We start from the raw sequence: 24,021 nt of genomic DNA on the forward strand, positions 1-24,021 counted from the left end.
CCAAGTGGAACCCGGAGGAGGGGGGTCCGTGGGGCGGGCCCGGCGCGGCCAGGCTGGGGTTCCAAGAACCGGGGTCATTTTATTTGGAAAGGAAAGAGATCTGAAGCTGATAGTGGAGGGGAGGCTGTGGGAGGTCTAAGGTAACAGGTATCTGATGGAGAGGTTTTAAAGGAATGAGCCTCCCTTCCGCTGCCTGTAATGGAAGCGCCCACAGGCTGGTAGTCCCCAGACAGTTCCAGGGCTGGGGCCCTGGGGCCACGTGTGTGTCTAGTGGGAGACAGCATCTCTGTGTGCAGTACGTACACTCATTCCGCCCAGAGGGCTTCCGCCCCGGCCCTGTGGGCCGAGGTGGCCAGTTCGATTCGCAGTCAGGGCACATGCCCAGGTTGTGGGCTCAGATCCCCAGTGGGGGGCATGCAGGAGGCAGCCAATCTTTCTCTCTCCTCGATGTTTCTCTCTCCCTCTCCTTTCCTCTCTTTCTAAAATCAATTAAGAGCCCTGGCCAGTTTGGCTCAGTGGTTAGAGCGTCGGCCTGTGGTCCAGAGAGACCCGGGTTTGGTTCCCGCTAAGGGGGCACGTACCTTGGTTGTGATTTGTCCCCAGCCCTGGTTGGTTGTGTGGGTGGCAGCCACTCGATGTGTCCCTTTCATGTGGATGTTTCTCTCTCGCTCCCTCCCACTCTACCTGAACAAAAAAATGGAAAAATGTCCTCCGGTGAGGGTTAAAATCAATAAAGAAAAAAAAATGGCCCTGGCCGGTTTGGCTCGGCGGTTGGAGCATCAGCCTGCGGTCCCGAGAGACCCGGGTTCGGTTCCCGCTAAGGGCACGTACCTCGGTTGCAGTTTGTCCCCGGCCCTGGTCGGTCGTGCGGGTGGCAGCCACTCGATGTGTCCCTTTCACATCGATGTTTCTCTCTCTCTCTCTCTCTTCTTCTCTCTCCCTCCCACTCTACCTGAACAAAAAATGTCCTCGGGTGAGGATAAAAAAAATAAATAAATAAAAACTCAAGAAAAAAAATGTTTTTTTTAAAAGGAATATGTTAAGTTAAAGGAAACTGAACATGATAAAGCACCAACTATGTGTGTGGGCGACGCCGACTACGACAGTGTCTCTTTCCCCAGGGTGTGTTACTCAGGCAAAGGGGGCAGAAGGTCTTCAGAGAAATTACACCATAAGGCTCTACAAGCTAAAGATCGGTGCTACAAAATGCCACGAGTTTGGTGATAGGGGTTATCAGGGGCCTGGAGTTTCTAGAAGGTTTATGAGAAGAATTGGTATTTGAGCTGGGCCAGAACATGGAGGTGTGGAATTACATGTGTGGAATTTGGGAGGGGAGTGGTGATTTATACATGACAGAACTAAGCACAAAACCCTGGGTGTATTAAGAGAAACAATTCCTTTTTAGTTATGTAGGATGGAAGCTAAGGAATAAGAAGACAAATGCTTGAATTGGTTACATTGTGGAAGGCAGAGATAATAATAGATTTAATTTGGTAGGAAATGATGAACTGCTGTGTTTTGGGAGCTGGCCAAGGATGTGATTAGGGCCCTGCTTTAATTGGAGGTCATGTATCTCTGGCACATGAAAAGAAAGAGTAGACCAGCTGAGATGACAGATATTCTAGACCTGCCTCTATTACTGAAAGAGAATGGATGGAAGAAACAACTCAGATTAGGCAGGAAATGATGCCTAACCAGGGATGGAAGTGGGGTGAGGGGGGTACCGAAGACTGGATACCTCTGAAGTACTTGTGAGCTACAAACATTTTCTTGTTGGTTATCCCATGATTTTGCTGATTCTCCTATTTTTTCATACCTGGGTTGTATGGAAAGTAACCTTGAGAAGGCAAGCCAGGTGCAGCCCCTTAGGCAGTGCGGAGACCCCGCCCCCGGCTCTCATAATTCCCATACATCCTGCAACTGCCTAAACTACAGTGGAACTAGAAGGCCCCAAATGCCCGGAGGCTTATCATGTATATAAAAGGGGGCTAGAACCTGGCTCGGGGCTCAGCCTTTGGAGGTGATTCCACTGGGACAGCAACTAGTGTGCATTAAACAGTCCTTTTCTAATCCTCCGACTGTGTGGCCAGATTTCTGCCACAACAACCTCACGGGTGAGCTGATAATAAATTTCTAACTGGGCAGATTATGGTGGGTAGTCACACCCCAGACACACTTTTTAAAAAATTTTTTTATTAATTTATTTTTGTTACAAATTGTGCTGGCATGTTTACAACCCCATAATTGATTGGGAAATTATTGTGCTGACTTGTTTATAGCTCCATAATTGATGATTAGAAAAGTCACTGTGTGCCCTCTAGCTGAACCTGTTTTTTAAAAATGTAATCAACAGGATAGAGATCAAAACAACCTCAGTAAATTGGAAGATTCCCTGAACCAAGAAATTGTTGGGAGCTGGCCACGTGTCTGACAGAGTGCACAGAGCCTGGAGGTCTTGAGTCAGAGACTCGACCTCCCCCACAGTCTCAAGGAACTGGGCTTGCATTGTGTTTGTGCAGCTCGGGGCTAAGTGTGACCCAATGTACCTTGAAATGCCTGAGTGTGCCTGGGTGTTCCTGGGTGTGCCTGTTATCCGTAAAGCAAACGAATTCTATACAGCATTGCTGTGGCCCTGGGCATTATATCAAGCAGATCCTATTTGCTGTAAGATATAAAAGGCATGTAATAAAGCATATCGGGGCTGATTCTGAAGTCTCTGTCACAGGGGTGTTCGGAATCAGACGCCGGCCGGCTAATAAATGGCTCTCATTTGGACTTCAATTCTCTAGTGGTCTTTCTTTGACTCTGTCACGCCACAACATTTGGAGGCCCAGGGATGGTCTCCGAGAACTCGGGATCAGCCTCCGGCCGGCTTTGCTCTCTATTTGGCTTTAATTTGGCTCTGGTGGTCTCTCGGTTCTCTAGCACCACAAGATGTCTCCTTTTCCCCCTATGGCCCCCCCCCCCCATCCCACACATACAGTATTGTTTTCTATGTCCATTGGTTTATCTCTTCCCTCCCCTTCCTCCTACCCCCGTCCTCTGAGGTTTGTCAGTCCGATCCCTACTTCTATGTCTCTGGGACACACAACTTTTTAGTAAAAAAATTTACCTTTGCCTTAAGTAAACTCTGTTCATTGTTTCTATGCATCTAGGTTAACACATCTTTGAAAAACCTAAACCGCAACCACCCTTAAGAGAGCACAGCATCTCGTTAACCCTCCTGTAATCCTAGTTCCGCTTTGCTTTTCCCCACCTCCATGATTTCAAATGCATTAAAGAAACTGCAAAACTGTTCGTATCCAGAGAATTTGAAATCCTGTCCCCCAGCATATGTTAGTTTGGTTCAAATATACTCCAATAAAATTCTCTACAGGTTCAGACATTCTTACGTCAATATATCTACTGCCCAGAAGGCGTGGATTAGTCAACTGGCCCAAGATCACAGTTTCTGAGAGGCAAGCTCCTTGGCAAGTCATTAAACTCTCTTAGTTTCAGTTCCTGATCTGTAAAACAGATAGAATCATACTTTAGTCATTAGAAATAAAAGGTAATAAAATTAGGTCGTAAAAGTGTTTTGCAAGTACAGGCATACCTCAGTTTATTGTGCTTCGTTGTATTGGGCCTCACAGATGTCGTGTGTGTGTGTGTGTGTGTGTGTGTGTGTTTAACAAATTGAAAGCAATACCCCCCATCAGCATAAACATCAGGACTCACTTTTGCAGTAGTCTAAAGCTGCAATACCTCTGAGGTATGCCTTGAAAAACAACCAGGTGATGGGTATATGGCTGTTCACTTGCAATTCTTTTTCTTGTCCATATGTTTGGAAATATTCATAATAAAGTGTTAGGGGAAAAGTGCTTTGAAAAATTTAAGTACTGCCCTGGCCGGTTTGGCTCAGCGGTTAGAGCATCGACCTGTGGTCCAGAGAGACCCGGGTTCGGTTCCCGCTAAGGGCATGTACCTCGGTTGCAGTTTGTCCCCGGCCCTGGTTGGTCATGTGGGTGGCAGCCGCTCGATGTGTCCCTTTCACGTCGATGTTTCTCTCTCTCCCTCTCTTCCTCTCTCTCCCTCCCACTCTATCTGAACAGAAAATAGAAAAATGTCCTCTGGTGAGGATAAAAAAAAAAAAAGAAAAAGAAAAATTTAAGTACTGTTCAAATATAAACTGTCATTATTAAAAAGCATTCAGAGAGCATGCTATCCTGAAAGTAATATTGTTTCTGTTAAATAGTAAACACTTAGTTTAAGCCATTAGAAAAATATGAATTAAAACTTAATCACGTCAATAATTTATTCAGTAGGCATTTGTTTAGTACAGATAACATACCAGGCTGTACATGAGAGCGTACAAAAATGACTTTAACAAAGTCTGTTCACAGTTTAGGAGGTGAAGCATCGCATAAACACTAATACTTATAATACCTGATAATAAGTCAAGATTCATGATATGAACATGTATTGTGGAAACACCAGGAAATGCCTACTTGCCTGGGGAAGTCAGGAGAGGCTTTTTGAACAAGGTGACTCCAAGCAGAAAGGGATGATGCAGGGTGTCCTCTGGGAGAGACCCCCAAGGCAAGGAAGGGAGGGATGTTCCGGGAACCTAAGAGCCACCACACCCGATTAAACTTGAGTGCAGGGTGCCCAGAAGGGAGGGGCAGGTGAGGTGGAAGCTGTGTCCAACGAGGAACACCTGGAGGGTTTTCAGAGGAGTTTGGACGTTATCCTGAGGCTGCTGGGGAACCTTTGAAAGACTAAGCAGATAGGTTGCACTGTCAGAGTTGCATTTCTGAAAGATTATTCTGCCAGCTGCAAGGATGATGAGTTGGGATGGTGTGAAAGAACCGCGCAGGTAGGCGGAGCCCATATGGGATTTGAAACCCTGCAGGAGAGGCAGGGCGTGCCTGCGTGCTTATGTAAAAAGAAACCCACCCAGGGGCTTCTGGTGCACGTTCCCTTTGTCCCTCAGGGCTGCCTCCCAGCCGAATGAATTGGGTCAGTGAGGCTGGAAGAGATGGGTTGAAGAACTATGAAGGAGACAGAAACCTCGCAGTTGAGAAACAGGTGAAGTCTAAGTGGGGAAGGAGAGGACAGTCTAGGGATGACTCGGTCGCTGGTAGGTGATAGTACCAAAGAAGGAAAACCGTTGGAGACGCCTCCCTCAAAGGAGGACTCGGGGTTAAGATTGGAGCCTATCATTGCTCTGTGGTCCTGGAACACCCAGGTGGAGTCACTTCGTAGGCAAATGAAACTATGCCCTGGAGTTCGTAGCAGGGTCAGGGCCAAGCTCTTTGGAGAGTTCGGTGGTTCCAGCCATGGATAATGAGATTCCTGTGAACCAAGTACTTTAAAGGTTGGCTGAAGGGAAAGAAACTAGAGCCCTGGTCAGAGAAGAACAAGGAGATTGGTGTCTTAGAAGTAAAGGAACACGTTTCTAGAAGGATGTAAAGTGACGAATGCTCCCAGGTCAGGGTGGGGACTGAATCCTTTGGAGCTGACAATTAGACGGTGGCTTTTGGGTGAAAAAGATGAAGGGATTTAGAAGTACAAATTGGTAGTTACAGAATAGTCGTGGGGTGTGTGTAAAGTACAGCACAAGGAATATAGTCAATAATTACGTAATATTATTAATATCGTAATAACTTTAGATGGTGTCAGATGAGTACTAGATTTATCAGGGTGATCACTTCATAAGTTATATAACGTCCAATCACAGGGTTGTACACCTGAAAGAAACACAATATGGTGCGCCAACTGTAGTTTTAGAAAAGAGAAGTTGGCTTTTATCTCAGAGTGGACAGTTGGAGATGGGCTGGTGGTGGTGGAAACCAGACTGCAGTGGTCAGTGGGGCTGGAAGGCAGGAGGACGATGAGAGCAATGAGGCCAAGAACCTGCTGAGTTGTCTTTTCTCTTAAGATTGGCGCAACCTCAAAATGTAAGTTGAGCCCTGGCTAGTTTGGCTTAGCAGATAGAGGGTCAGCCTTTGGACAGAAGGGTCATGGGTTCCATTCCTGGTCAAGGTCATGTACCTGGGCTGCAGGTTCAATCCCTGGCCCTGGCCGGGGTCATGTGGGAGGCAACCAGTCTATGTGTCTCTCTCACATCGATGTTTCTCTCTCTCCCCCTCCCTCCCCTCCCTTCCACTCTGGGGGGGGGGGGTGAGAGTTGAGAAGAGGGAGCCAATAGGCATAGAAGTTGTAGTTTCTCCTTGGAGACTTCCTGCTCAGCACTGCTGTTTGCCCAGCAATTTCACCAGTTCCTGGGTTTATGAGCCAACTCCAGCTCTCAGAAGCCCAAGCTGTATGAAAGCAGCACACGCATGCTGGAGGGGAAGGAAACCCCTCTCTTTCTCTTCTTCTAAGGCTGCCAATCCTGCTGGATTAGGGCCTACCCTTTGCTCAAAAACAAAATTCCACTGAGTACCTCTAAAGAGCTAATTGGCTTGGTGAGCCCAGCAGCATGCTATCCAGCAACTAGGGCTGCACTCCGGAGTGGTTGTGCAAAAACAGAAGGTCTTTATAGGGAGAAGGGTGGAGCAAGGGAGCTATTAGAAAGGAAAGGATTATTTTGGGCCCAGAGGTCTTTTCTTTGAGGGAAAAGAAGGGGAGGGTTTTTTCAGGCAGATTGCCTCCTCTTTCTATGGGAGGTGGAGAGGGCCCGTGTGACAGGTTGATTACTGCTGCTGGACCAGCAAATTCCGGACTGGTTGGTTCAAGATTACATTTCTGGCCCTGGCCAGTTTGGCTCAGCGGTTAGAGCGTCGGCCTGCGGTCCGGAGAGACCCGGGTTCGGTTCCCGCTAAGGGCACGTACCTCGGTTGCAGTTTGTCCCTGGCCCTGGTTGGTCGTGTGGGTGGCAGCCACTCGATGTGTCCCTTCACATCGATGTTTCTCTCTCTCTCTCTCCCTTCCTCTCTCTCCCTCCTACTCTATCTGTACAAAAAATGGAAAAATATCCTCGGGTGAGGATTAAAAAAAAAGATTACATTTCTGGGGGAGGTTGGAACTGCAGTTAGGTCAGGTGTGAAATCTAGGGGCGGTGGGCTTTTAGCCCAAGTGATGCCATTTGGGGCCTGTGGTTTCCTTCCTAACCCTTATGACCTCTGTTGACTTAAGAAACCTCCAAACCTGTAGAGAATTGTTGTGAGTTTGATTGAGCCAAACTGACAACATAGGCTGGAGAGCAAAGTCTCAAATGAAGAACAGTTTTGCAGTTTCTTTTATGCATTTGAAATGAAGGAGGAGACTTAAGGAAGGTTACAGGAAGGTGGGAGAAAGTAAAACGGGTTGGATTACAGGTAGTTAAGATGGTGTGCTCTCTTGAGCTTATTTCAAAGGTGTGTTTACTTCGAGGCACAGAAACAATGGACAGGGCTTCCGGAAGGCAGAGATAAACCTTGTGCTATAAAGTTTTATGTCTGGAAGTGACTTCTCACCATTATCTGCTCAGTTAGGAATTTATGATCAGATCATCCTGCGAGGATACTTCCCATAGAACCCCTTTTTTCATTCACACTTCATTTAACCTTAATTACCTTCTGAAAGACCCTAATCTCCAAATGTAGCCATATTAGAGGTTAGGGCTTCAATATAATGAAGCCCTGGCCAGTTTGGCTCAGCGGTTAGAGTGTAGGCCCGTGGACCAGAGAGTCCCGGGTTCGGTTCCCACTAAGGGCACGTACCTCGGTTGCAGTTTGTCCCCGGCCCTGGTTGGGGTCGTGTGGGTGGCAACCCCTCGATGTTTCTCTCTCTCTCTTCTTCCTTCTCTCTCTCCCACTCTATCTGAAGATAAATGCAAAAATGTCTCAGGTGAGGATAAAAAAAAAAAAATTAAGTAATGAAGACTCTATTCATCACTATATTTTACATTTTTTAATAACTGTAGTGATACTGTTTTTAGAATTTTTATTTATTTAAAATGCATTTTTATTGATTTTTTTAGAGAGAGAGAGAGAGAAACATTGATGTGAGAAAGAACCGTCGATTGCCTGCCTCCTGCTCACTTCCTACTGGTCTTGAATCGAGTCTTGAACTTGGGACCTGACTGGGAGTCAAACAGGGACCTCTCAGTCCATGGGAGGATGCTTAATCCACTGAGCCACACTGGCATCTTTAGCATTTTTAAAAAGGCAAAAAAAATTTCAACTGCTTTAACTAGATTTTTATAGTTAATAATGAAACTCATTCACAGATCTATGTTAGACTGCTTTGGAGGTTTTTCATTCATTCTATCTTTTTCCAGGTGTCCCTTCAGAGGACCATCAGCTATCCCGAGCCAGGAGAACATGTGGCTCAGGTCTCCTGTGGTGACTGCAAAGGTAGGATGGATCCACAGCCCCTGAGGCTTCACTGTGACCCATCAACCCTGTGCAGCTGGGGCCTTGGGTCCCAGGGAGCACCCCCAGTGCGCAACTGAGCAAGCCGGGGACAGTGAGTCAGGTGAAAATTGGGGCCCCGGAACTCCCCAGCAGCCTACCAGACTCGTAGAACTGCACCTGGGGCCCTTCCTCCTTCCCCCTTTGCCTCCTCCTGTGTCGGACCTGCTCTGCAGAACGGCTCTCAGCCTCCTCCAGGCTCCTTCTCCTGTTCCCCTCACAGGCCTTCCCCTAACAAATCTTTCGCACAAATCAAATGTCAGCTCCTAAATATCACCAACAAGATAAAACTGAGTTTATTGCCTGGGAGAATTACCGACTCAAGAGAGCTTCGTTGGTCTGTCAAGAGGGGAGGCAAGGCCTGATGTGATTCAGATTCTGAAGCTGGGTTTAAGGCAAGGCGGTCAATGAGGGGAGTAGTTAGGCACTGTGCTGTAAAGTCATTTCAGGTTGCTACAAACAAGGCAGGGAGATGAGACCAGGAGTCCAATGCCTGTCTGCGGGAACATCGCTGATGCTTTCTCTTAACGAGTTGATGGTCTCAAACAAGGCCCTGTAATGAACAATTAAGTCATTTGCCTGGGTAAGAGCATCCTGGAATAGTACATTGAAGCCAATAAAGGCAATGGAACAATAAATCATGTCTGTTAACTGTGGGGGTAGGTGGTTTCAGTTATTACAGTTATTTACTTCTTGGTGGACAAAGACTTACACAGGTACACATAAAAACAAATTTAAAAACCTTTCCTGCCCTGGCCAGTGTTGTTCAGTGGTTAGAGTGTTGGCCTGTGCACCAAAGGTCATGTACCTGGGTTGCAGGGTCGATCTCAGCTGGTCAGGTCAGGAGCGTGTGGGAGGCAGCTGATTGGTGTGTTCTCTCTCATATCAATGTCTTTCTCTCTCCCTCCCTTCCTCCCTTTCCTCTCTCCCTCCCTCCCCCTCCCCCTCCCTCCCTCTCCCTCTCCCTTTGAACCTTCCTTTCTCTCTAAAAAAATCAATAAGAACATATTAAAAAATAAATGGAATATGCAGTAGGTGCTCTTCAGCATAATCTCTGAGATTCCTCCACGTCGTGTGCTTCATTAGTTCTGTCCGTGTTAGTGCTGGGTGGTTTGAAGGACAACATTCTGCTGAGTAAATGTGAAGCTCTGTCTGTCTCTCTCTCTGGCTTTATTAAGCGACTCATGATCTGGGCAGCCTCCTGTCCAAACTAGAAGGGGTTAGATCAGTTGTACAGGACGGAAGGTTTCTATCAGCAGAGAGAGGGTAGGACGACAGTGTGGTGATTGGGGAGGGGAGTGGAAGAGGGCATAGAGGGGGTAAAGGGTGATGGAAAACATGAAATGAAATTAAAATAAAAAATTTTTTTAAGTGGGTTATTTTAGGCAAGGACACCTTTTCTTAGGGGAAGGCAGGGGTCTTAACAGGCAGATCACCTCGCTAGTGCTGACCAGGAAATTCCAGACTGGTTGGTTTAAAATTCCACTCCTGGGAAAGGCTGAAACTTAGGGTAGTAGTTAGTTGTAGCTTAGCAAAAATGACTCCATTTTAGCCTGTTGTTTCTGTTTTTAACAGTAGTTTTCTATATCTGCTACCATTTGTTTACTCATCTGTCGTTGGACATTTGGATTGTGTCCAGGTTTGGCTTTTAAGGATAAAGTGCTATAGACATTCACGTGCTCATCTGTGTGCGGACATATGTTTTCATTTCCCTTGGATGACTGCCTAGGAGTGGAATTGCTGGACTGTATGGTAAATGTACATTTATAAAAACTACCAAATGGTTTTTCTTCTTTTTTTTTATTTTTTATCCTCATTCGAGGACACTTTTGCATTTCAGATAGAGCAGGAGGGAGAGAGGGGGGGAAGAGAGAGAGAGAAACATCAATGTGAGAGAGACATATCGACTGGCTGCCACCCACACGACCCCAACTGGGCTGGGGACAAACTGCAAACGAGGTACGTGCCCTTAGTGGGAACCGAACCCGGGTCTTTCTGGTCCATGGGCTGACACTTTAACTGCTGAGCCAAACTGACTAGGGCTCTTATTTTTTTTTTTTTTTCAATCCTCACCTGAAGATAGATATTTTTTCTATTTATCTTCAGATAGAGTGGCGGAGAGGGGGTGGGGGGAGAGAAAAAGACCTATGTGAGAAGGACACATTGACTGGTTGCCTCCCACACAACCCCGACCAGGGCCAGGACGTACTGCAGTCAAGGTACATGCCCTTGATGGGAATCGAGCCTGCGACTCATTGGTCCACGGGCCGCCGCTCTAACTGCTGAGCCAAACTGGCCAGGGTGATTTTTCTAGTGGCTGTTACACAGGAAGACAGGGAGCCTCACTCTGGGATGATACACTAGAGGTTGTTTTTTAAAACACCCATTATTGTCTCTTTTTACTATAAGTAATAACAGTAATACGGTCTCACTTGGAGGTTCAAATAAGAGAATAACAGCTTCGCTTCCAGCTCCTCCTTTCCCCCAGGTAACTAGTACGACACTTTCTTTGGGCGGAGACTGACTCACGACCCTGGGAGAAGTCACAGGGCCTGACCCCCCCCAGGGCAGGAGGACGCAGGGGAGGTGCCTGGGCGGGAGGAGCTGGGAGGCCTCTTCCTCCATTGCCCTTGGGCTTGCAACCAGCCGAGGAGCGCTTTTCCACTTCCCCTGAATAGTTATGTTTCAAGGAGGGCTGGTTATTTAGAAACAACTATTATCTTCCCTTAGAATATACAGTGTTTGAGAAACGTAGGCAGATTCTTTATTCTGGCGCTCAGTTTTCTAGACTCCATTCAAACCATAGCCCTCTGGGTACAACTCAGAAGTTTATTTTCCTTAACATCTCTGCATTTCACATAGGGTCTGGGTGGATATTTAGCAAACATCTGGTCTTTTCTACAACATCCGGAAGATGTGAGTAGAAGCCACCAAGTGTTCTGTTTTCAAATGGTAAATTCATCCCAATCTTAATTCTGGGAGTGCGACAGAGATGCCTTAACTGTAATTCTTAGCACACAGAGTATTTGCCTTTTCCTTTAAGAGTGAATTTTAGCCCTGGCCAGTTTGGCTCCGTGGTTAGAGTGTCGGCAGCTGACCGAAGGGTCTCAGGTTTGATTCCCGGTCAAGGGCACATACCTGGGTTGCAGGTTGGATCTCGGCCCCAGTCAGGGTCCTATGGGAGGCAACCAATTCGTATATCTCCCTTACATTGATCTTTCTCTCTCTCTCCCTCCCACTCCATCTGAAGATCAATGGAAAAATATCCTTGGGTGAGGATTAACACACACACACACACACACACACACACACACACGAGTGAACTTTAGACTACAGACTTGTTTTCCCAGAAGGTGGTGCGTTGGGTAGCTCAGTTTCATGGCTCCTAACTCTTATTTGCTATGGAAGTATAAGGATCTCTAAGCACTTATTTGTTCTTTCTACAAACACTTATATCGAACACACACCATATGCCAGGCATAGTACTAGGTGCTGGGCATACACCCATGGATGAGGCAGACAAGAGTGCCCTTATGGAGTGTGCATTTTAGTTGAGGGAGGAGACACAGGTAATAAGCCAGCATAATAAACAGGATAAACAGTGTGTTCAGTGCTATAAAGGAAATAGATAGCATAGAGGGTGAGCAATATTTGAACTGAAACTGATCACAGCTGTCATTTAAAGAGTTTGGATTTTATTCTAAGAGTAATGGGAATCTATCGGAGACTAAACAACAAAAAAATAAAACATCATCTGATTTATGTCCTTAAATTGCAAAATAAAATCTATCTCCCCAGTGACTTCCTAGCTGAAGACGTGGGTTCCATGCAAAATGCAGGCGCCTTCAGCCCCCTCTCCATCCCCACGGAGTCTTTTCGGCCCGGGTCCCAGCGCTGCAAGAGGGCCCTTTGGATGTGTGAAGACAGCAAAGGTGCCACAGGAGAACTTGGCTCTCAGGGCCCCGAAGGTGGGGTGAGGTCTTTTCTTAGCTTTTTCCCCAGACGTTGACTATGGGTCCCTCGGCTAATGGGAAGTCCTGGATGGGTGGGTGATGATTCAGTGACCCGGCCACAGGACCTGTGTCACCAAGTCACACAGTCTCCAACAGGAACTGAGGAAATAGTAATTCATGGTAATGCAAATGACAGTGAATCATGAACTATGAGCAAAATATTAATTCATGGTAATACAAATGACAGTGAATCATGAACTATGAGCAAAATACCAGATAAAAATATACAAAAAAGGAAAAAGAATCAGCAAGTAGCAGGGAGAGGATCCCTAAGCGTCTTGAACTAGAAAAGAAACATAAAGAGAACTTGAACAGCCCAGTCATCCCAGAAGACTTGATTATTTTATTTTCTCAAACTCAGTTTGATATATATAAATGAACTTAAATATAAAATGACTTTCTTCTCTGAGGTATATTGGCAGCAGTAGAAGTAAAGACTTTAGGATCAGGATAATTTATTCATGTTTCTCTAATGTACCCTTGACCTCCTGTCCAATTTATTCGTGACATAACTTTCTATTTTATAAATCTCAAAACAAACAAGGATAGATTTAATCTATTAAGAAACCCATGTTTCTTAGAGTATTGAAAATAAATGTGGAATATTAGCCATGATTTCTTTACTTGTTTTTTTTTTTTTTGATTTAAGGATAATAGATTGAGACCAAATCCTTTCATTATAAACTAATGAAGTAAAATTTTTATATAGGTGTGTATGTGTATATATACATACATATATCTAAATTTTTAAATTTTTTTATCCTCACCTTAGGACATTTTTCCATTTTTTGTTCAGATAGAGTGGGAGGGATAGAGAGGAAGAGATAGAGAGAGAAACATCGACATGAAAGGGACACATCGAGTGGCTGCCACCCACACGATCCAACCAGGGCCGGGGACAAACTGCAACTGAGGTATGTGCCCTTAGCAGGAACCGAACCTGGGTCTCTCTGGACCGCAGACTGATGCTCTAACCACTGAGCCAAACTGGCCAGGGCTTACATACATATATCTATATCTGTATCTGTATCTATCATCCCCAACTCCATTATTTTAAAATTCTGGTAAAATATATAACAAAGTTTATTTTATTTTGGCCATTTTTAAGTGTACCATTGTAGTGGCATTAAGTATATTCATATGGTTGTGCCACCATGATTATTATATATCCCCAGCTGGGTTTTTATTTTATTTTCTATTTATTTATTTATTTATTTAATCCTCACCCGAGGACTACTTTATTTTCTAAATGAAGGGAATAAGAATAATTTTCAGTAAAATCAGAATGCATGAAACTATTCAGTCTGCCCTGGTATTTGGGACAGGTATTAAAGATGGATTTTATTTTCTAGCTACTAAAATTAACCCACCTGAGTGTCTAATACAATTATTTATTTAAAATCTTCCTCTTCTAGGCATTTCTTAAAAAAAAATACAAATGGCAAAACCAAACCAAACCAAAAACCTGAACCAATCCACTTCACCAGCACTAAGAAAAAAAGAGGTAATATATTAGAAAAACAAAAACAACAACAACAAATAGAAAAACAAATAACTACAACAAAAATTGTAAAACAATTACTACCAAAAAATTCTGATTATTTTTCACATATCATATTGGCAAGGAGGGGGAAAACTAATAATATCCAATGTTTGGAAGGTGACAGTGGAATAATGTATTTTTGTAGACTGTCTTAGGAAATAATTCTAAGAAGTTAATTACACATGTGTTAAGATATATGCACAAGGACGTTCATCTTAGTGTTGTTTATACAAGTGAAATACTAGAAATTTAATTTTTTGTCAATCAGCATTAAGTTGGTTAAATAATTTATGATACATTTGCACAATGGAATGCCTTGTGGTCATTATAACTGACAGTGCAGATTTACTTTGACATAGAAAGATTTATATCACATATTGTTGAATGAAAGAGGTGGTTATAGATGGGCACACATAGTACAATTTCATTTGTATAAAATGTATATTTATTTATTTATTTTTAGATATGTTTTTATTGATTTTTTAGGGAGGAAGGGAGAGAGAAACATCTATTGGCTGCCTCCTTCATGCCCTCTACTGGGGATCGAGCTTACAACCCGAGCATGGGCCATGACCGGGAATTGAACTGGGACCTCTCAGTTCACGGGATGACGCTCAATCCACTGAGCCATACCGGCAAGGCTAAAATATTTATTTAAATGTGTGTGTGTGTGTGTGTATAGATAATGGATAGACAGATAGTTAAATAGATGTCTGAAGGATCTTCACTGGAATGTTAACAGTCTTTGGTTAGATTTACTTTCTTTTTTGGGTGCTATTCTCTATTAGCTTTTGTTTTTCACTATGTTTTAATTTTTACTTCACGAAGACTACAGACCAATATCCTTCATGAATGTAGATACAAAATTCTTTAGCAAATTATTAGCAAATAGAATTCAGCTGTATATACAAAGATGTCCATACCATGACCAGGTGGGGTTTATTCCAGAGAATACTTTCAATTTTTGGAAGTCAATCAAGTGTAATCTACCATGTTGACAGGCTAAAGAAGCTAAATCACATGATCATATTAAGTGATGCAAAAAACTTAACACCCATTCATGATAACAATTCTCAGAAAAATAAGAATAGAAGAGAACTTGATAAAGAGTATCTATAGCCCTGACTGGTTTGGCTCAGCAGTTGGAGTGTGGGCTGTGGACCAGAGTATCTTGGGTTTGGTTCCCACTAGGGGCACGTACCAAAAATAAAAATAAAAATAAAAAATAAAAAGAAAAAAAGTATCTACAAAGAACCTACAGTATTTTACTTGGTGGTGAAAACTACATGAGTGCTCTATTCCTGTATTGGTTTGCTAGGACTGCCATAATAAAGTACCACAAACTTGGTAGCTTAAACAACAAAAACTTACTTTCTCACAATTCTAGAGCCTAGATTAAGGTGTTAGCTGGGTCCTCTCCTTGCAAATGTCTGTCTTCCCTGGAGTCCTCCCTCTGTGAGTTTGTGTCCTTATCTCCCCTCATAAGGACATCAGTCAGATTGGATTAGGGCCTATCCTAAAGACCTCATTTACTTATCTTTAAAGTCCCTATCTCCAAATATAGTCACATTCTGAGTACTCCCGGTTAGGACTTGAACATGAATTCTGGGGAAGAGGTGGGGACGCAATTTTAGCCCAGAGCAGTCCCTAAGATTGGTAATAAGACAAAGATATCCATATTATCTCTCATACTCAGGACAGTAAGACAAGACAAAGAAATAAAAGGCATACAGATGCAAAGGAGAAATAAAATTGTCCTTATTTGCAGATAGCATGATTTTCTTGGGAGAAAATCCCAGAGTATCTCCAGAAAAATAAATAGAAACCTCCTAGAACTAAGTGAGTTCAACAAGGTCACAGGATCTAAGATAAGCATAAAAAAATTAATTGAATTTCTGTATGCCAGCAATGAACATATAGACACTGAAATTAAAATTACAATACCATTTATAGTTGTGTGTATGTGTGTTTAAAGAGATACTTAGGTGTAAATCAGCAAATTCATTCCCGGGCATTTATCCCAGAGAAATGTAGACTTGTGTACAGAAATCTGTATGTGAAAATAGCGGCTTTATTAGTAATAGCCAACACCTGGAAGCAACCCAGATGTCCTCCAACAGGTAAATGGTTAAACAAACAGAGATACATCCACACAGTGGAATGCTACTTAGCAATAGAAGGAGAGAACTATTGGTACTCATCCAGTAGTTGAGTATGAACAACTTGGATGCATCTCTAGAGAATTAACTCCCCAAAGATTATATACTATATGATTTCATTTATCATTCTGTACTGACAAACTTAAAAGCAGAAGAGATTCGTGGTTGCTAGGGGTTAAGGAAGGAGGGCGGTGGATGAGGCCACCACAAACAATCCTTGTGGTGATGGAGCTGTTGTGTGTCTTGACTGCATCACTGTTGACATCCTGGTGGTGACTTTGTGGTGTAGTTTTTCAAAATGTTACTACTGGGGAAGTTGGGTAAAGGCCAAACAGGATCTCTCTGTATTATTTCTTAACAACTGCATGCAAATTTACACTTATCTCAAAATAGTTCACTAAAAAAAAAAAGACCAAATCTGCTTGCTCTGTCCTCGGGTTCCCTTTCTTGGCATTTCCCCTGACCTGTGAGAGAGGCCTTCTCATTCTGTTCTGTGCCCCAGGGACTGTGTGAGCGCCCCAGCAAGCGCGTTTGATGACTCTTCTAACTATGTCAGAGGGGCCTCTGTTGGTCTGCCTGTGTGGGAAGCAGCACACGCATTTCCTTCTCGGCGTTCCGTGATTTTAAGCGGTTCAAGTTGACAACAATGATATTAGTGAATTACAACAATGACATTAGTGAATTCCCGTGGGAGAATCCATGGGGAGAAAATGAGAGGTGAGAGCTGTCTGATATTTTCCCTGGAGCCTGGGAGGAAGGGAGTGGAGAAGAAGTCAGCACACGGCTCCTGGCGGGTCTGCGCTGCGTTGCCACCTTACTGTGTGGTCTTCATCCTCGCCTCCCTGGAGGGACCTTTGAATTTAGGTGGGTGTCCCGAACAGAACTAGCTTTCAGTTCACTCTCAGTTCTTTGTAGTCCTTGCTTTCTTTTGGTTTTTCTTTTTCCATTAGTCTTTGAATTTTTAAAAATTAAGTAATGTATACACATACATATATATATACACATACATATATATGCATGCCGGTTTTAATAAGCAAAAGGGACTCCTGTCTATTGAGTGCCCATTTGTTGTGTGGAGCATTTTACCTTTGTTATTCAATTCTCTCGGGAAGGTAGGCACTATTTCCCCCATTTTCTTCCCCCCACCCCCCATTCTAGATGAGAGAATTAAAGCTCAGACAGGTTCTGTGACTTCTCCAAGGGCCCGACAGCCAGTAAGTGTCAGAGGGAGCCTAACAACACATGTAGACACCTGGCTCCGATGCCTTATCTGTCTGTCTGTGTTTGTCTCCTTCCCTCCCTTTATCCACCTCTCCATCCCAGACTGTTTACATTATATATGCTGAACTTTTACTTTCACAGGAATGGCATGTTAATTCTGATTTCAGATATTAAATGCATTTTCTAGGGTGGCGAAATATGAGTTTTAAAGCATGTTTCTAGCTCAGGTAAATGTTAACAAACTGCTCTAGACTCTTACGTGGCCTCTTTGATGAGAAAGAGTATCCAGCGGCTGAATGACAATTTTTTTTTTATCCTCACCCGAGGACACTTTTTCATTCTTTGTTCAGATAGAGCAGGAGGGAGAGAGAGAGAGAAACATCAATGTGAAAGGAACACATCGAGTGGGTGCCACCCGCACGACCAACCAGGGCCGGGGACAAACTGCAACCGAGGTACATGCCCTTAGCAGGAACCGAACCCAGTCTCTCCGGACTGCAGGCCGACGCTCTAACCGCTGAGCCAAACCGGCCAGGGCTGAATGACAATTTCTTGATTGCTTTGCTTGTGTCCTTTACACTGACATGCTATAGTTCATAGAGTTCTAGCACTGGACTACACCCGAGTCCACCTCTCTAGTTTACAGACCAGGCAGCCGAGTTCCAGCGTGATTGGTGAACTGGCTCAACATTGCACAGTGCAAGTCAGGATTAGCACCCAGACTGACCGTCTCCAGCCCAGTGCTCTGTCCACACTTACAACCTCTTCACAGGGAAGAAAGCCTCGCCCAGTGTTTCAGATCACACACGGAAACTATCTGGCTCCACCTCCAGGATATGAGACACGAACTAAGCTAGTAACTCCTCAAGACCCATTTCCTCTTTTGCGAACAGAAGTAACAGTGGTACCAAGCTCCCGAGACTGGTGGGGATTCAATCAAACAGTGCTTGTAAGTGCCCAGCACAGAGCCTAGTACACAGTCAACGCTTGATAAACTTAGCTACGAGGTCAGTGAGGGGTCTGAGAGGATGTCTTAGGGAGCTGTCAGGTCTTCGTGGAGGTGGTTTCTTTCTCGGCACCGGAGCCAGATGTCCACCTGTGTTGTTAGGCTCCCTCTGACACCTTTGGAGAAGTCACAGAACCTGTCTGAGCTTTAATTCCCTCATCTAGAAAATAGGGGAAATCATTCCTGCTTTGCACAGAGAACTAAGTAACAAAGGTAAAATGCTTAGCATAACATACTGGCACTCCACACACAGGAGTTCTTTTCCTCTTTTACTTATTGAAACAGCTGTAGCTTCTGGTTTGAACTGTTCTCTTTGGTTGCCAGGTGGCTGCAGGTTCAGTGACCATGAATGTGGCCATCATTTAATCTGGAACAGAGTGGCTCTGAAACTTATTTGTCTAAGCTAGACTCAGACCACTGTGCGTTAGAACAAATGTGAGGTTCATCTCATAAGTAATGTGTTGTTCATTGTTGGAAGACTTCAGCAGAACCAGCTGCAGCCTCCAGGAAAGCATCAGGCTGGAGAGGGCTGGGCAGGGCGTTGGGCTCCTAAAACCTGGGGCAGGAATGCAGGGTGCTGTGTCCTAGCTGTGGGCTCGGAGGCAGGGTTGCCAGTCACGGTTCTCATTCAGGGATGAGAGAGAAAAACACAGCCCTTGGAAGGCTGCTGTGAGGATCAGGTGATATATAACACAGGAAAGTAATAATAGCTGATATTTAGTGAGGATTTATTACATGCCACACATTGTTCTAATTAATTCATGTAATTGTCCTATGACGTAGGTACAATCACCACCATTGTTGGGATTAAAAACACAGGCACCAAGAATTTATATTACCTGCCCAAGGTTACACATCTAGCTAAGGGGTGGAATCTGGATTTAAACCTAGGCATTGTGGCTCCAAAGCCCAAGCCATTAGCTGCCAAGCTTTGCTGCCACATTGCATTGTAGGTAATAAATATTAGTTTCTCATCGTTTGACCTTTAATGGGTTTTTCCACTGGAAGACACTTTTCAAGTAGGAGAAACTAGTGTGTCTCACATCAGAAGGAACAAATCCAGGAAATAGCTAATTAATAGTGAGCATAGCCCTGGCCGGGTTGCTCAGTTGGTTAGAGTGCTATCCCCATATGCCAAGGTTGTGGGTTCGATCTCCGGTCAGGGCACATACAACACTCAACCAATGAATGCATAGATAAGTGGAACAGCAAATTGATGTTTCTCTCTCTCTCCTTCTTTCTCTCCCAATCAATACAAAATAGTGAAGGGTAAAAAGAAAAAACAGCATAATTTTTTGGATTTAATGTTACAACAATAAACTCTAGGAGCACAGTAGAATTTGAATTAGTAATTCATGAAATATGTATTTTCAAATATTTATGGAAAAATTTAAAAGCAAAGCCAATGGGAGAAGCAACAATTGTAAAAATCAGAACAGATCAGCAGGTCGTAGGAAAGGGAATGAACATCGATGGAGTGCCTGTCACAGGCCAAGCACTGTGCTGCTGGTTTACCAACCTGGGGGTGTGTAATTTCATAAGCATTCCCGAGGGGGTGGGGTGTGCTGCGGTGTGGACGTGGAGCCTCCAGGTCACGGAGGCTGAGAACTTGCCTGAGCCCACACACCTGGCAGGTGTCAGGGCCGAGGTTCAAGCAGCTATGTCTGAGTCCTCAGCAGATGGCTGCTACCCATCCCTGGCTCTGTTCCAGAAGTCACATTCCTTGCGACTCTGCCCAGCGTTGTAAGTCGTGGACGGTCAGCTGTAATTTTCAGTGCCCGTGCACGGGCTGTTCCGGGAAAGCCTTGCCTTGCGGACGGTCCAGCCGGTGCGTGCATGAGTGCCGGAGGGTCTCATGGCCCCTGAGCCACACAGGCACTGATGACGCAGCGGCCTGCTCTGAATTTGGCCGGGGTTCTAGACTGAGACTTAGTTGTTTTCCCTGTAAATGTACACAGGCCTGGGCTGTCCGGGAGGCCCGTTCCGTAGGACCCCACCAGGGGCTATTGTCATGAGCCCCAGGGAGGCTCTGGCAAAGAATTCGTCCCAAGGCTAAAGGGCATCAAGGCGCACAAGCTTGATCTAAGCGTTTGCTTCCAGACGCAGGGAGAGAGCTTTGCCTTTTTTATCCTCACCCGAGGACATTTTTGCATTTATCTTCAGATAGAGTGGGAGGGAAAGAGGGGGCAAGAGAGAGAGAGAGAGAAACAGCAATGTGAGAGAGACACATCGAGTGGTTGTCACCCACATGACCCTAGCCAGGGCCAGGGACAAACTGCAACCGAGGTATATGCCCTTAGTGGGAACAGAACCCTGGTCTCTCTGGTCCGCGGGCCGATGCTCTAACTGCTGAGCCAAAATGGCCAGGGCTAATTTTTTTTTTTTTTCCTGATTGATTTGAGAGAGAGAGAAAGGGAGAAGGAGAGAGATAGAAACATTGATGAGAGAGAACGTCAGTTGGCTGCCTCCTGCATGCCCCCACTGGGGATCAGGCCCTCAACCTGGGCATGTGCCCTGACCGGGAATTGAACCTGCGACCTCTAGGTGCATGGGTCGACGCTCGACCACTGAGCCACACCAGCTGGGTGAGCTTTGCACTTTTTGCTGACCCTGAAGGACACCAGTCTTGAGCCCTAGGGAGCAGGGTTGGGAGTAAAAGGTAAAAGACTGAAATCTCTGTGACTGGGACTCACTGATCAGGTGACAACACCACAGTGGGCTGGAGAGACCCCGAGGCCTCGGCAGCACATTGCCGCAGGGAGCCAGCACCCAACAGGGACAAGGTGTGAGATGTTTTAGGTAGGTGGACAGGACTGAAGTGAGAGCATGTGGTAGACACACCCCAGACTCCTAGAACCCCGGAGGAGAGAGTCTTGAATTTGAAGGACCCACACCAGCAAGTGAGGTACATTCAGGGAAATAGTTTTGATATTATTACACGGATGCTATCTGTACTCCCAGGTTGGTGTGATGAAGAAAAGATGGGTTAGGACGTGCCTTTATTTTTATTTATTTATTTATTTATTTATTTATTCAATTTTATTTTTTTATCCTCACCCGAGGACATTTTCCACTTTCTGTTCAGATAGAGTGGGAAGGAGAGAGAGAGAGAGAAACATCTATGTGAAAGGGACACATCAAGTGGCTGCCACCTGCATGACAACCAGGGCCAGGGACACACTGCAACCGAGGTACGTGCTCTTAGTGGGAACTGAACCCGGGTCTCTCTGGACCGCAGGCTGATGCTCTAACCGCTGAGCAAAACCGGCCAGGGCACGATGTGCCTTTAGTATGTGTCTTATCCCTAGAGACATTTGTGACCCCTTAATCTAATGGAGAAGACAGCTCACAGGTGTTAATTGAACAGTCCCACGAATATGTCAGCCACTTCCGACTGTGATAAGAAGTATGGGGTGCCCCGCTGGTGTGTAATGGGAAATCTGATCTGGCCTGGGGGTGAGCTAATAATAAGGAAGGGTTTCCCTGAAGAAGTGAGTTTCACTGGGTGTGTGTGTGTGCGCCTGCCAGATGTGAACAGGTTAAATTAAGGAAGAACTTTATATGCACATTAATTTAAAGCACAAGACTCAGGAGATGTTCATTCTCTGATTTACAATGTGGAGTTGCGTTTATGAACATGGAAGTCAGCGCTCCAAGGTGTGTCTGGCAGTTTGTCGGCTTTGCCTTTCAAGGCAGGGGACTGGAGGGCATCCAACAGCCTTCGCACTTCTTAGAACCCAGTCCCGAACAAGTTGCAGGATTTTAAGCAGATGTTATAGCTTCCGTTTTTCTACATGTAGAAGAGGGCAGAGAAAGGTGTGGAGTCTCCCGGGTGATCTCCACATTTCCTTCTGGTGCTTTAAAAAAGTCTAATAGCAAGTGCTTACAGCTCTCTCTCTCTTTTTTTTTTGGTACGTGCCCTTAGTGGGAACCGAACCCCGGTCTCTCTGGTCCTCAGGCCGATGCTCCAACCGCTGAGCCAAACCGGCCAGGGCTCTTTATGAATTTATCTAGTAGGTCTTCCGGTTTTCACCAGAAGACCCTCAAAAAAAAAAAAAAAAAAAAAAGTCTAATAGCAGCTTTTATTTTATTTGTTTGTTTATTTATTTATTTTTGGTACATGCCCCTAGTGGGAACTGAACCCGGGACACTCTGGTCTGAAGGCCAATGCTCCAACCGCTGAGGCAACCCTGCCAGGGCTATTTATTTATTTATTTCCTCACTCGAGGATACTTTTTCATTTATCTTAAGATAGAGTGGGAAGGAGGGAGGGAGAGAGAGAGAAACACCGATGTGACAGAGACACAGCGATTGGTTGCCTCCCTCAGGACTCTGACCCAGGCCCGGGACGAACTGCAATTGAGGTACATGCCCTTGACTGGAATCGAACCCGAGACTCTTTGGTCCGGGGGGCCGACACTCTAACCACTGAGCCAAACCGGCCAGGGCTAATAGCAGCTTTTAAAGAGCACCCTGAGCCCTGGCCGGTTTGGCTCAGCGGTTGGAGCGTCGGCCTGCGGTACGGAGAGACCCGGGTTCGGTTTCCGCTAAGGGCACGTACCTCGGTTGCAGTTTGTCCCCGGCCCTGGTTGGTCGTGCGGGTGGCAGCCACTCGATGTGTCCCTTTCACATCGATGTTTCTCTCTTTCTCTCTGTTCCTCTCTCTCCCTCCCACTCTACCTGAACAAAAAATGGAAAAATGTCCTCGGGTGAGGATTAAAAAAAAAAAAAATAAAATAAAGAGCACCCTGATATTTCAGTTTTAGAGAAAGGGCTTTTCCTTTTTATTTCATAATTCCTCAGATATGTCCAACCTTTCCCATTGATTCTCAGAGTAGACCTTAGGAGAATAGTTTCTTTTGCTATCATGTGAGGTCACATTATTTTATTGAGCACATGTTGTCTTTCTTTTTTATTTTTAATCCTCACCTGAGGACATTTTTCCTTTTTTTTTTTTGTTCAGATAGAGTGGGAAGGGGAGAGAGAGAGAGAGAGAGAGAGAAAGAGAAACATCGACATGAAAGGGACTGATCGAGTGGCTGCCACCCACAGGACCCAACCAGGGCTGGGGACAAACTGCAACCGAGGTACATGCCCTTAGCGGGAACCAAACCCGGGTCTCTCTGGACCACAGGCCGACGCTCTAACTGCTGAGCCAAACTGGCCAGGGCTGTCATTCTTTTTTAAAAAAATATGTTTTTATTGACTTTTTTAGAGAGAGAGAATCATCGCCGATGTGAGAGAGAAACATCGATGGGCTGCCTCCTGCATGCCCCCTACTGGGGTTTGAGCCTGCAACCCTGGTATGTGCCCTGAGCAGGAATCGAACCGGGACCTCTCAGTCTGTGAGACAACACTCAATCCACTGAGCCACACCGGCTGGGTTCATGTTGTCATTCTTTTTTTTTAATTCTCACCCAAGGACTTTTTTTTTTTTTTTCATTTATCTTCAGATAGAGCAGGAGGGAGAGGGGGAGGAAGAGAGAGAGAAACATTGATGTGAGAAAGACCCATTGAGTGGTTGCCACTCACACGACCCCAACCAAGGCCAGGGCCAAACTACAATCGAGGTACGAGCCCTTAGCGGGAACCAAACCCAGGTCTCTGTGGTCTGCCAGCTGACGCTCTAACCACTGCGCCAAACTGGCCAGGGCTCATGTTGTCATTTTTTATTGAACACTTGGTCCAGGTGCTGAGCATG

The 24,021-nt window shown here is 45.1% G+C and overlaps 1 non-coding gene across 1 annotated transcript; it reads left to right on the forward strand.

Annotated features, from left to right (window-relative positions):
• Nucleotides 1-22,302: 22,302 nt before the first annotated feature.
• On the forward strand, nucleotides 22,303-22,365 carry LOC118616652. The gene has a single exon (XR_004956637.1). It is a non-coding gene; the product is annotated as a U7 small nuclear RNA (small nuclear RNA).
• Nucleotides 22,366-24,021: the final 1,656 nt, after the last annotated feature.

The sequence above is a fragment of the Molossus molossus genome, unplaced genomic scaffold (assembly GCF_014108415.1).
Source record: "Molossus molossus isolate mMolMol1 unplaced genomic scaffold, mMolMol1.p scaffold_m16_p_4, whole genome shotgun sequence".
NCBI lineage: Eukaryota > Metazoa > Chordata > Mammalia > Chiroptera > Molossidae > Molossus > Molossus molossus.